Source organism: Cervus canadensis, chromosome 7 (assembly GCF_019320065.1).
Source record: "Cervus canadensis isolate Bull #8, Minnesota chromosome 7, ASM1932006v1, whole genome shotgun sequence".
In the NCBI taxonomy this organism is placed as follows: Eukaryota; Metazoa; Chordata; class Mammalia; order Artiodactyla; family Cervidae; genus Cervus; species Cervus canadensis.
This window is the reverse complement of record NC_057392.1, coordinates 80,996,810-81,010,075: the sequence shown is the minus strand read 5'-3', so window position 1 is coordinate 81,010,075 and position 13,266 is coordinate 80,996,810. Positions and strand designations below refer to the sequence as shown.

At 39.1% G+C, this 13,266-nt stretch overlaps 1 protein-coding gene across 5 annotated transcripts in view; it reads right to left on the bottom strand.

The window, feature by feature from the left end:
* IFT80 (intraflagellar transport 80) overlaps positions 1-13,266 on the bottom strand; it is a 114,475-nt gene that overhangs the window by 58,017 nt on the left and 43,192 nt on the right. The window lies entirely within an intron of this gene.

The following is a 13,266-nucleotide window of genomic DNA, read 5'->3' as shown; positions in this document are numbered from 1 at the left end:
ACGGGCATTTTTGGGAACCCCATTATCTGGCCTACCACAAAATTACAGCAGTCAATTTGGGGATTTTAAAAGCTTGTTCATTTTTTTCTTAAAGGTTCAAATATAAGCATAAACACATGAAACAGTATTTTTACCACTTTTAAAGAGTAGTTTGTGGTCTGTGGTTTTGACTTTCAAAAGGTTTATTCACAACTAGAAAGAAACTAAACTAATTAGATGACATTGTGACCAAGTAATAGTAGGATTTTAGTATTATTCATGTGGTACTAAAGGATTAAGGACATGTATATATATAAAATATTTTAAATTTTTTGAACAAGTTGCTTTTAGAAAGAAAAAATTATCAAAATGAGTTTATAACATTAAGCAAAATATGCATTTAATATCCTACCATGTAAACTATACAAAAAGCACTGAGATTGTATTAAGAAAAAGAAAGCTATCATTTTTCACGAATATTTTCCAACAGTATTAAAAATTAGACTGAGAGACACAGTCTTCCTTGGAGAAAATAAAGATAATCTCAGAATACTGGGGGGAGGGGTGGGGAAAGTCCTCAAGGAGCAATTTTAATTGTCAAATCTATAGCCCCTAACAGATGATAGTGTAAATAATTAGATATGGACTAGTGGGCTGAAAAAAAAATCTATAGAATTATTTAAAAGAAGGAAGAGTAAGTAAAAAAGGAAAGGTAATTTCACTGAAGGCAATGAAATAAAAGGAAATAACATCTTTTCTTAAATCAAAGTTAAGGATTCTTTACATGATTGGTATCTCTGGCAGTGACTAATCAGAATGTGTGAACATGGATGCTTGATTTATGAAGTATTTACAAGTAAAAGAAAATATGAGAGAGATTTTTGGAAAAGAAACTACCAATTCTACCCAAAGGGAGTTGGAGGAACAATGACACACTGCCTATAAGGAGTCAGAGCTCGAAAGGTCCAGGTCTAACAGGAGCTTTTGCATGATTTTAACATACGGGCATCTAGAGAACATTTGTCAAACAGAAGTTCTGTGATTCTAGAAATAGAGAATTATATTTAGATTTTAAGTAACAAAATCAGAAAAAAGCTAATTCATATTTGTGCTTTTTGGTGAAAAATAACATCAACACCACATGATTTATTGGTCATTTTAAAAAGGATTGGTTTTTTTTTTTAATGTTTTAAAGTTACTCCACCAGACAGGAAGTTTAACCAATTTAGCTTCATCCAAAATAAGTAGAGACATATCTAAAAATCCACCATTATTCTATTCTTTATTCATTCTCCTACAGTTATAAGCTTTGCCACTAGATAACTAGTTATTTTATTACCTGTTTACACAGTTTACACAGTACTCAGAAAAAGTGAGCTACTCCTAGAGGACTGAGCTATGCTCAGCGGCTCGGGCATGTCTGACTCTTTGCGACTCCATGGACTAAGCCCGCCAGGCTCTTCTGTCCATGGGGATTCTCCAGGTAGTAATACTGGAGTGGGTTGCCATGGCCCTCCAGGGGATCTTCCCAACCCAGGGATCGAAGGTCTCCCACATTGCAGGTGGATTCTTTACCATTTGACAGGTATGGGTATTATTATTCGAAGAGTCAAGAGTATCACACAGAACTCACACACACAAATATCTGCTGAATGGATGAATGAAGGAATGTGCCTGTGTCCTTCAGCAAGCCTTCCTTCCCAGAGCTTAAACCATGACTTCAACCAAATATGACTTTTAAAATAAAAAAAATTTAAAAAAAATCAAAGGAACAAATTAAAAGCCAAAGATTTACAAATTTTAAACTAGCTTTCTCAAAAACATCAACCAAACTGACTAACTGGGTCAATTCTAGTAAAACTAGTCAAAATGCTGCAATGTAAGCCATTAACTGAGTTACATCAATTGAGTGAATGTAAGTCATTAAAAATGAAAACATTTTGTCTGTACAATGATGCATTAAAATACAACATTTATGGAACACCTCCTACATGTTAGGTATTGATTTTTAAACGATTAAATGTAAATTCTGTAATACAATTCTGATTTCGTATTGCTTACCAAATTTATCAATTCTGGACAACAGAATGTAAAGGCAGCTCAGTTCCCTTGATGGTTTATACTTTATGCTTTCTAGCAAAGTTCTAGCAAATCTGAAAATATAACTCTCATTATAAAAGCAGAAATTTATTCATGTAAAAAGAAAAACTCTCGGAGGATTAAAACTGAAAATTTTTGGCAAATATGGCTAAGGAGGCTTTGAAACACAAATGGCAACCTCCTGGGTTGGCTGTCTCCCTCCCGCATTTTCTAGGATCTGGCCCTCTCCAGGGATCCCCATGGTTACTACTAGACTCTTGACGGCCATTCTTATATGGCATACCCCAACCTGCCTAGATATGTCTGATTAGACCAGGCTGGGCCAGTGACTCCTTCTCTAAAGGTGTTTAAAACCGGGACTGAGCTTCTTATTTCAGTCTGGCTGCTCTCTTGGATAGAGATGGACACCTGAGAACTGTTAACAGTGATCACCTTCAAGCAGGTAAACCGGGGAGGGCTGGGGGAGGGGTCGGTTTGCTGGGAAAGGACAAAGAGGGATAAGCAGAGAGAAGCAGAGGCAAAACGCACAAAGGGACCATGTTCTGTGTTTTCTTAGCACTCCAGTTTCCCGAGGTCTGGCTTCTGGAAGATAACTCTGTAACCTTAGAGAAAATTGTTCTTTTTGATCAATGGTTTCTGCTACTTGCATCCAACTATAATAAAATACAGGATAAATAGTCTGAAGTTACAGGATCAGCCACACTTCTCTAGCACTGCCTGAGTTCTTCCCACTTCTGGCACATCATGTACAGCACCACCTCCTCTTATGCCTGAGTACTAAGTCGCTACAGTTGTGTCCGACTCTTTGAGACCACATGAACTGCAGCCCACCAGGCTCCTCTGTCCATGGGATACTCCAGGCAAGAGTGCTGGAGTGGGTTGCCCTGCCCTCCTCCAGGGGATCTTCCAGACCCAGGGATCAAACCCACGTCTCCTGCACTGGCAGGCAAGCTCTTTACCATTATGGACACCTGGGAAGCCCACCTCCTCTTGTACAAACCTTATATTAAAAAACAAAGAAGCAGCACACTAATACTGCTCCTAAGAGGAAGCAAGCAGTGTGTCCGGGGCCCACGGGAAAGGTGTCATAGAACTGTGCAGCTGAAAGGAGAGAGAGGATCACTTAGCCCCGCTCATCTATTTTACATGAAGAACCTGAAGGTCCAAAAAAAGCCTTTAATTTTGTAATTTATAAATTTACCACTGGAGTCTAGACTCCAGGGCTCTACAAACATATCAATATTATTTTTGCATTAAAATAAAAAATAAGCAATTATACTAAACAGCACAAGGCAGAGAATAATTGAGAATTTGTCTTTAAAGCATTATCCTATCAAAAGATATTATGTACCTTTGAGGGAAGATACCTTTTTTTTCCCTCCTGTAGTCTGTCAAACTGCTCAGGCATGGGAGTTATTTCCCAATAGGGAAATAAGAGTTATTTAAACTAAAAAACATGACTTAACTATAACAACTTTTAAAAGTACCTCTGAAATGTCAAACTCACTCTTCTCTTTACTACTTGTATATAAATATACTGGACTTCCCTGGTAGCTCAGACGGTAAAGAATGTGCCCGCAGTGCGGAAGACTTGGGTTTGATTCCTGGGTTGGGAAGATCCCTTGGAGGAGGGCATGGCAACTCACTCCAGTATTCTTGCCTGGTGAATCCCCATGGATAGAGGAGCCTGGCCAGCTACAGTCCATGGAGTTGCAAAGAGTCAGACCTGAAAAAGGATCCTCAAAAGTACATATCTTTAGCCAAGCTGGATTAATTGAATGCCTAAAATTATGTGTTCACAAATTAAGTTTAGATCGGAAAGAAAACAGATGCAAAGTTTCTTATTTTTCTTAAGGGCACACTAATAATTTTTAAGATCAATATTCTAATATATCAGGAATTAGCAAATTGCATGTCAAATTACGTGTTGACATACATAATTGACAATGAAAAGTTATATACAGTAATAAGACCAGTTACTGAAGATGATGAATCATAACAATTATATTAATTGAATGGGAGAATGAATGAATGGAGGTAAGTCTTATTATTGTAATGACTAACTGATATTCAAGAACAGAGCAAATGAAAAAAGTTCTCTCTTACACAAGCAATAGCACCACCTACTGATAAATAAAAGCAACAACAGCAGTTAATTTAAAATCTGGTCAAAAGAACTTCACATGTTCAGCTCTTTTCCCTTGAATTCTGTTCCACTTAACATAACATAATGCAGTTCATTACTATATCCTGTGTACTTATTTATAATTTATAATGCATGCTAAATCGCTTTAGTCGACTATTTGCGACCCCATGGACTTTAGTCCACCAGGCTCCTCTGTCAATGGAATTTTCCAGGCAAGAATACTAGAGTGGGTTGCCATTTCCTCCTCCAGGGGATCTTCCCGAACCAGGGATCGAACCCGGGACTTCTGCATTGGCAGACAGGTCACCACTAAGCGCCACCTGGGAATAACTTATAATAACTAAAGTTTTTATCTTATATCTTTGAATAATGCATTTTTTAAATTAATAGTAAAAATAAAATTTATTATGGAATATAACGGGAAATTACAGTTTGTGCCTGATATTCCCTGACCACTTCTAAAATGATGCCATCTCTCTTTGGTAGCTTTATTTTCGGGAACATTTATTACATAATATGTATCTATCTTGTTTGTCTGTCTGTCTGTTTTTTACAGTCCTGTCTGCTGGAGTAAAAACTCTTTAAGAGCAGGGAATGTGTTTTGTTTACTGCTGTTTCTTTAACACCGAGGGCAAGTGCCTGGCGCGTAACAGACAATAAATTTTTGCAAAGGAATTAATGAATATGAAAATTTTGTTGTTGTTGTTCAGTCGCTCAGTCATGTCTGACTCTGTGACCCCATAGACTGCACCATACCAGGCTTCCCTGTTCTTCACCATCTCCCAGAGCTTGCTCAAACTCATGTCCATTGAGTCGGTGATGCCCAACCATCTCGTCCTCTGTCGTCCCCTTTTCCTCCTGCCTTCAATCTTTCCCAGCATCAAGGAGTTTTCTAATGAGTTGACTCTTCACATCGGGTGGCCAAGTATTGGAACTTTTCAGCTTCAGCAACAGGCCTTCTAATGAATATTCAGGACTGATCTCCTTTAGGATGGACTGGTTTCATCTCTTTGCAGTCCAAGGGACTCTCAAGAGTCCCAACACCACAGTTCAAAAGCATCAGTTCTTCGGTGTTCAGCCTTCTTTATGATCCAATTCTCACATCCATACATTGACTACTGGAAAAGCCATAGCTTTATACAGGGGCTCCTCTGAGAGCTCAGTTGGTAAAGAATCCGCCTGCAATGCAGGAGACCCTGAGTTGATTCCTTGGTCGGGAAAATCCGCTGGAGAAGGGATAGGCTACCCAGTCCAGTGTTCTTGGGCTTCCCTGTGGCTCAGCAGGTAAAGAATCCGCCTGCAATGCAGGAGACCTGAGTTCAATCCCTGGGTTGGGAAAATCCCCTGGAGAAGGGAAAGGCTACCCACTCTAGTATTGTGGCATGGAGAATTCCATGGACTGTACAGTCCATGGGGTTGCAGAGTCAGACACGACTGAGCGACTTCCACTTTCACATTGACTACATAGACTTTGTCAGCAAAGTAACGTGTCTGCTTCTTAATACGCTGTCTAGGTTTGTCATAGTTTTTCTTTCAAGGAGCAAGCGTCTTTTAATTTCATGACTTCAGTCACCATCTGCAGTGACTTTGGAGCCCAAGAAAATAAAGTCTGTCACTGTTTCGATTGTTTCCCCATCTATATGCCATGAAGTGATGGGACCAGATGCCATGATCTTCGATTTTTGAATGTTGAGTTTTAAGCCAGCTTTTTCACTCTCCTCTTTCACCTTCATCAAGAGGCTCTTTAGCTCCTCTTTGCTTTCAGCTATATTGAAAATAAATGAACAAATAAATATGCAATGTGTTTTTAAACTTCCTTGAAAATATAATAGCTGTGTCAAAGACTTCGAGGATCTTGATAGACTCTGCCAAGTTATACTTGAGGAAAGTTATAGGGACAGAGGCCCATTTCCCCCATTTTCTGATGAAGGAAATAGCATTACATTGTAATGTTTATCTGCATGATACCCATTACTGAAGAAATTGAATATACTTGGGATTTATGGGAGCATTTACAATGCACTTCTTTTATTCTTTGCTCTTTTTTTTTTTCAGTTAAAGATTTTTATTTGGTTTTTTTTTTTTATAATTTCTGTAAGACCTGATTTAAAGTCTTTGTCTAATAAGTCCAACAACGGGCTTCTGGAGGAACAGTTTCTATTTCTTTTTTTCCCATGAAAGGGCCATATTTTGTGTACTTTGCATTTTTTTGTTAAAAAGTGGACCTTTTTGAATATTAAAATGTGGTAAACTCTGGAAATCAAATTCTTCCTCCCTCCCCAGGGTTCGCTGCTGCTGCTTTTTGAGGACAGTAGTCATCTGTTCATTTAGTGATTTTTCCAATTTATCTTTGCAAAGATTGTACTCCCTTCATGTACAGGCACTGAAGTCTCCATTCTGTTATCTCAGTGATCAGCCAGTGACCTGACAAAGCCAAAGAGAAAGAAAAAAATACTCTCCCATTCTTTCCCAATCAGCTCTGAGCTGAGGCACTCCTTCAACACTTAGCCAGGCCACCTATAATTCTGCCTTAGCCTTCACCTCCTGCGTGTGCAGAGCTCAAAAGTCTGTCGATGACACACCTCTAAAGTCTGTGTGTCTTAGCCTTCACCTCCTGTGTGTGCAGAGCTCAAAAGTCTGCCGATGACACACCTCTAAAGTCTTGTGTGTCTAGCCATGAGAACGTGTGTTACACACTGATATCTCAGTACACGTGACAGCTCTCCAATGCCCTTATTTTTCCATATATCTTCTGTCTCAGCCTCTTCCTTCCCAGGTTTTTTTGATCTATCTGCTGTTTGCCCCATTCACCAACCCTTGTTCCAAGTGGCTGTGCATAGTATGTCTTCACATGCTTTCAACAGATGCCATACAGGTAGCCTTTCCAGCTCTGAGAGATTTCCAAGGAAGGCAAAACAAAGACAAGCCTTTATGCTGGTCTCTCAGGGGAACCACCAAAAGGGTCAAAAAGTACAACTATAATTTTTTAAGGACATGGTCCTCCTTGGAAGGAAAGCTAAGACAAAGCTAGACAGCATATCATAAAGCAAAGACATTACTTTGCCAACAAAATTCAGTATAGTCAATGCTATGGTTTTTCCAGCAGTTATGTATGACTGTGAGAGTTGGACCATAAAGAAGGCTGCGCACTGAACAACTGATGCTTTCAAATTGTGGAGCTGGAGAAGACTCTTGAGAGTCTTGGACTGCAAGGAGATCAAACCATTCAATTCTAAAGGAAATCGGTCCTGAATATTCATTGGAAGGACTGATGCTAAAGCTGAAACTCCAATACTTTGGCCACCTGATGGGAAGAGCCAACTCATTGGAAAAGACCCTGATGCTGGGAAAGACTGAACGCAAAAGGAGACAGGGCACCAGAGGATGAGATGGTTAGATAGTACCACCAACTGAACAGACATGAATCTGAGCAAACTACAGAAGACAGTGAAGGACAGGGAAGCCTGGTGTACTAAAGTCAATGGGGTCACAAAGAGTCAGACACAACTTAGCAACTGAACAACAACAACAAACCATACTGACACCAACGAGCTATACTAGAACATAGGCTTCTATTCCCAAGGCCGCTGCCAAGCGAGGAATGGCAGATGGCAGGCAGGTAAACAAAAAAATGCCACAGTGCTTTCTTACCAAAATTCAGCATCCTTGTTCTTTTTTTCATTAAGCATTACTCCCGGTTGCTATAAGTTTTTGATGTTGGTATACAATTTATGTAAGTGAGATCACAAAATAAAATCTGTTTTTTTTACTAAATAAATTACCATATATAGCTCGCCAGGTTATTAAATATAATCCCTCTTCCCCACTTTTAATGAATTGAGGGTATTCCATTTTGGGTATACAGAATAATAACCTAATCAGACTCTCACTTGTGGACACAACTTATTTCTGATTTTTACTATTATGATACTGTGATGAGATCGTTATGCATACATCATTGTGTACATGTTCAATGATCTCTTCAGATAAATTTCTAGAAGTGAGAGGGAAAAAAGATGGAAGTAATATGAACAGAGCCTTACCGACCTGATTTTAAAAAAAGCAAAGGTCTAAAAAATTTTTAATTGCGCCTCCAGCAGGGAAGGAAACGGAGAATGGGGCATAAAATTTGAAAAAAATAATGGCCAAAATTTCCCCATTTGATGAAATAATAAATTTACATATTCAAGAAGTATAGAGAATCCCAAACATGACAAATACCATGAAAGTCATACCCTATCAAACTGTTGGAAAGCAAAGACAGGCTGAGTACCCGCAAACCAACCAGAAGTAAAGGCCACCTTACATTCAGGAGAGCAACGATACCAAGTCACCTGTTTCTCCTCAAAAATAACACAGACCAAAAGGGAGTGGAGCAATGCCTTTAAAGCACTGAGAGAAAGGATAAAAAGCTCTGTCAGCCCAGAATTATAAATCTAGTGAAGAGAAAAATAAAAACATTTTCAGAAAAACAAAAAGAAAATTCATCACTAGCAGTTACACACTATGTGCTGTGGTGTGTGTGTGTTTAGTCGCTCAGTCATGTCTCACTCTTTGTGACCCCATGGACTGCAGCCCGCCAGGCTCCTCGTCCGTGGGGATTCTCCAGGCAAGAATACTGGAGTGGGTTGCCATGCCCTCCTCCAGGGATCTTCCCAACCGAGGGATCTAACCCAGGTCTCCTGCATTGTGGGTGGATTCTTCACCATCTGAGCCACCAGGGAAGTCCTATGCACTATGAGATAAGCCTAAAGGAAGGTTTTTAGGTTGAAGAAAAATTATATTGACTGGACATTAGGATCTTCAGGAAGAAATGAAGAGCACTAGAAATGCTAAACGTTTCTTTCTTTCCTCTTTCTCTTAATTTCTTTACAATGAATGGCTTTTAAAAATAAAAATTATAACTTACTGTGATATGTGATACAACTATAGAGGAGAGGTGGGTAAATGGAACAACATGCATGCAAGGTTCTTATATTTTATATGAAATGGCATTATATTAACTCTAAGTAGTATATGGGACAAAACAAGCACCAAGTATTGCTTATTCTCTGGTCAAGGGGCTGTGGAGCGGGACTGCAATGCAAGACGGAACCCTTTGGACATAACTACCCTTCTCCAAACACAACGAAAGAAGCCATGGCACTGCACGCTGTGGAGACAGGGGGATGGAGCCCTGTGGAACATTCCTGCTCTGCATTCCAGTGAGCAGAGGCAGCACCTTTCTCCCTCCCCACCAGGTACTGTAGAGTCTGCGAGCTAGAGCCTCTCAGACCATTCCAGCCCTGTGATACCGAAGCAGAGGCCATCTCCAACAAGTACTGTGATGGCTGTCCAGTGGGGTCCTGGTCCACCCTCTCTGATTTACACTAATGACAGCAAAGAGGCAACGTGTAACCCCCTCTGTGCACAATCTGGGTAGGATCTGGAGTGCAAGCAGTTAGAGACTGGTATAAGGCCCTTCCCTGTAGCTTAGATGGTAAAGAATCTGCCTACAGTGCAGGAGAGCTGGCTTTGATCTTTGGGTTGAGAAGCTCCTCTGGAGAAGGGAACGGCAACCCACTCCAGTATTCTTGCCTGGAGAATCCCATGGGCAGAGGAGTCTGGCAGGCTACAGTCCATGGGGCTGCAACGAGTTGGACACAGCTGAGCGACGAACCTACTACTATGAAGCCCTTGGAACACCATCAAGCAGCCTATACATGCAGCTGACGTGAATCAACACAGTAAAACCACGACACTAACTGCACAGCGGTACACCACTTACACTGAGGTCTCAGGTTTGCCTCTGGGCTGAAAACAAGTGGGGCAAACCAGAATAGTGCTGCAATGACTCTGAAAATGAAAATTATATTTGAACCACAGTCTGTAAAAGTCAGCCAGGACGTGAGTTCTGAACCAGTATAGGTTAACTTGCCTTCCTAAACAGAAGATGTAAATAGGAACCAGAGTTTCATATCAGCTTAGTGAGAGTCTTTTCTAAGAAATTCCAATCTTATGATGAAAGTTAGTGAGAATATTAGATTTACTATATAACAACTGAGTTGCAGTGATGTACCTAGACAAAAATACAAAAATTTCTGCTTTTTCAAATATTTCTTTCATCAGTTTGGTTACATACATGCATGCTAAGGAATACATTCAAACCAAAACGTACTATTTGAGCATTTGATCTTTTTTCTCCCCATTACAAATATTTCTTGAAAAACATTAAAAGAAAATGTTTACAAAAACCACATTTTTCTTGGCTTATTATTTCACAGATAACCAGAAAGTTTATATCAACATCACACTTTAAAGCTTATATTATAAAATTACTGTCTAATTTCTCCAAGAAAACCTAAAAAGAATTTTTAAGAAAACGTTGATGACGAAAACTGCACTCAACTAAAAATTTGTGAAGAGCTCTCAAAACAGCTCTCAAAACAGAAATAATACATTTGTAGCAAATGCTAGGATACATATCCTTCCTCAGATTTTTATCATCTCTAACACTGACATTCTTCCACAGAATCTGGCCCTGGATAAATGATTACTACTAAGTATGCAACTTTAAGTTGCAGGTTGGGCTTCCCTGATAGCTCAGTTGGTAAAGAATCCACCTGCAATGCAGGAGACTCCAGTTCAATTCCTAGGTCGGGAAGATCGGCTGGAGAAGAGATAGGCTACCCACTCCAGTATTCTTGGGCTTCCCTTGTGGCTCAGCTGGTAAATAATATGCCTGCAATGCCGGAGACCTGGGTTCGATCCCTGGATTGGGAAGATCCCCTGCAGAAGGGAAAGGCTAAAGAGCCTCTTGATGAAAGTAAAAGAGGAGAGTGAAAAAGTTGGCCAAAGCTCAACATTCAGAAAACTAAGATCATGGCATTCGGTCCCATCACTTCATGGCAAATAGATGGGGAAACAGTGGAAATAGTGACAGACTTTACTTCTGGAGGCTCCATAATCACCACAGATGGTGACTGCAGCCATGAAATTAAAAGACACTTACTCCTTGGAAGAAAAATCATGACGAACCTAGACAGCATATTAAAAAGAAGAGACATTACTTTGCCAACAAAGGTCTGTCTAGTCAAGGATATGCTTTTTCCAGTAGTCATGTATGGATGTGAGAGTTGGACTATAAAGAATGCTAAGCACCGAAGAGTTGATGCTTTTGAACTGTGGTGTTGGAGAAGACTCTTGAGGGTCCCTTGGATGGCAAGGAGATCCAACCAGTCCATCCTAAAGGAGATCAGTCCTGAATATTCATTGGAAGGACTGATGTTGAAGCTGCAACTCCAATACTTTGGCCACCTGATGTGAAGAACTGACTCATCTGAAAAGACCCTCATGCTGGGAAAGATTGAAGGCGGGAGGAGAAGGGGACGACAGAGGATGAGATGGTTCGATGGCATCACCAACTCAATGGACGTGAGTTTAAGTAAACCCTGGAGTTGGTGGTGGACAGGGAGGCCTGGAGTGCTGCAGTCCATGGGGTCGCAAAGAGTCGGACATGACTGAGCTATTGAACTGAACTGAAGTTGCAAGGTTATGAGGAAAAAAAAAAAACAAGGAGCTACATTTAAGAGTGACATTTTCAGGCTGACGAGAATATGTACTGCTTAAAAGAAACCTTAGTAAGGTTTTTTCAAGAGATAACTGTGTGAGAAAAGTATTCAGCACCCACTGACTTAAATTTTAGGCTCTAACTTGACACCACTTACTTGGTAAGTGGAAAAGGTGAAGAATCTCAATAAGTATTGCCCTTCTTACCTTTCACCACACAAACTTGCCTTGACCCCCCAAAGATATTAGTTCTCATTACTAGGAGAAGCCTGTACCTTCTTGTAAAATTTATTACAACTGTAATTAAGTAACTGAGTGGGTAATTAATCATTTAATACCCATCTTATCAATAAGAAAGTAAACTCCAAAGGGACAATATTTGTTTGGCATTTTAAAAAAAGATGTACAGGAAGTACTTATACAGGTAATTTAGTTTTGAGGGTTTTTGTTTGTTTTTTAATTTTATTTATTTATTGGCCACACATTATGTGGGATCTTAATTCCCTGACCAGGGTTTGAACCCATGCCCCCTGCATTGGAAGCATGGCATTTTAACCACTGGATTACCAGGAAGTCCCCAGGTAATTTTGTTTTGACCCAAAATGCTTATAGCACTTATATCTCAATGAACAGAATTATCTTCCAGTAAAGATATATATGTTCTATGTGTCACCTTAAAAATAATTTTCCATCTTTTATCACATATACATACAAATTAAATAGCTCCAAAAATCAATGTTTTTTTAAAAAAAGGAAAGAAAGCTGAATTACATGATTAGAGAACCCAATGAATTCTGCAAGCAAATTAAAATTAAAAAATAAATCTAGCTTTGTTCCCCTCTTCAAAAGTTATACAAAGCATATCTTTATTTGAAAATTTTAGAAAATGCAATTTTCAAAAAACATCACCTACTACTTCAAACTCCAGGAACAACCACTGTTAAAATGTGTTATATCAAGAACTCTACTCAATACTCTGTAATGACTTGTATGGGAAAAGAAACTTAAAAAGTGTGGATATAAAAAAAAAAAGAAGAAGAAAAAAAAAAAAGTGTGGATATATGTATCTATATAACTGATTCACTTTGCTATACACCTGAAACTAAGACAACATCATAAAATTAATGATGCACATCTAGAGAACATCTGTCAAACAGAAGTAAAGTTCTGTGCTTCTAGGAATAGAGAATTATATTTAGATTTTTAGGTACCCAAATCAGAAAAAAGCAAATTCATATTTAAGCTTTTTGTGTTTATAAAGCTCTAAGAATTCTAAATTAACTGTCTTATTTTACATTTGAGGAAAATAAGCCACAGAAAAATTATGATTTTCTCACAGTCAGGAACAATATGGAATAGTCTCTCATATAATGCTGCTGCCTTGGGAGCACGTTGATGAAACAATTCATTCTCTAAGTACAATGGTAAACGCTGCTGAGCTGGGTTGTTTGCCTATGTTTTAAACAGAATTTGTATATAGGGCATACTCTCTT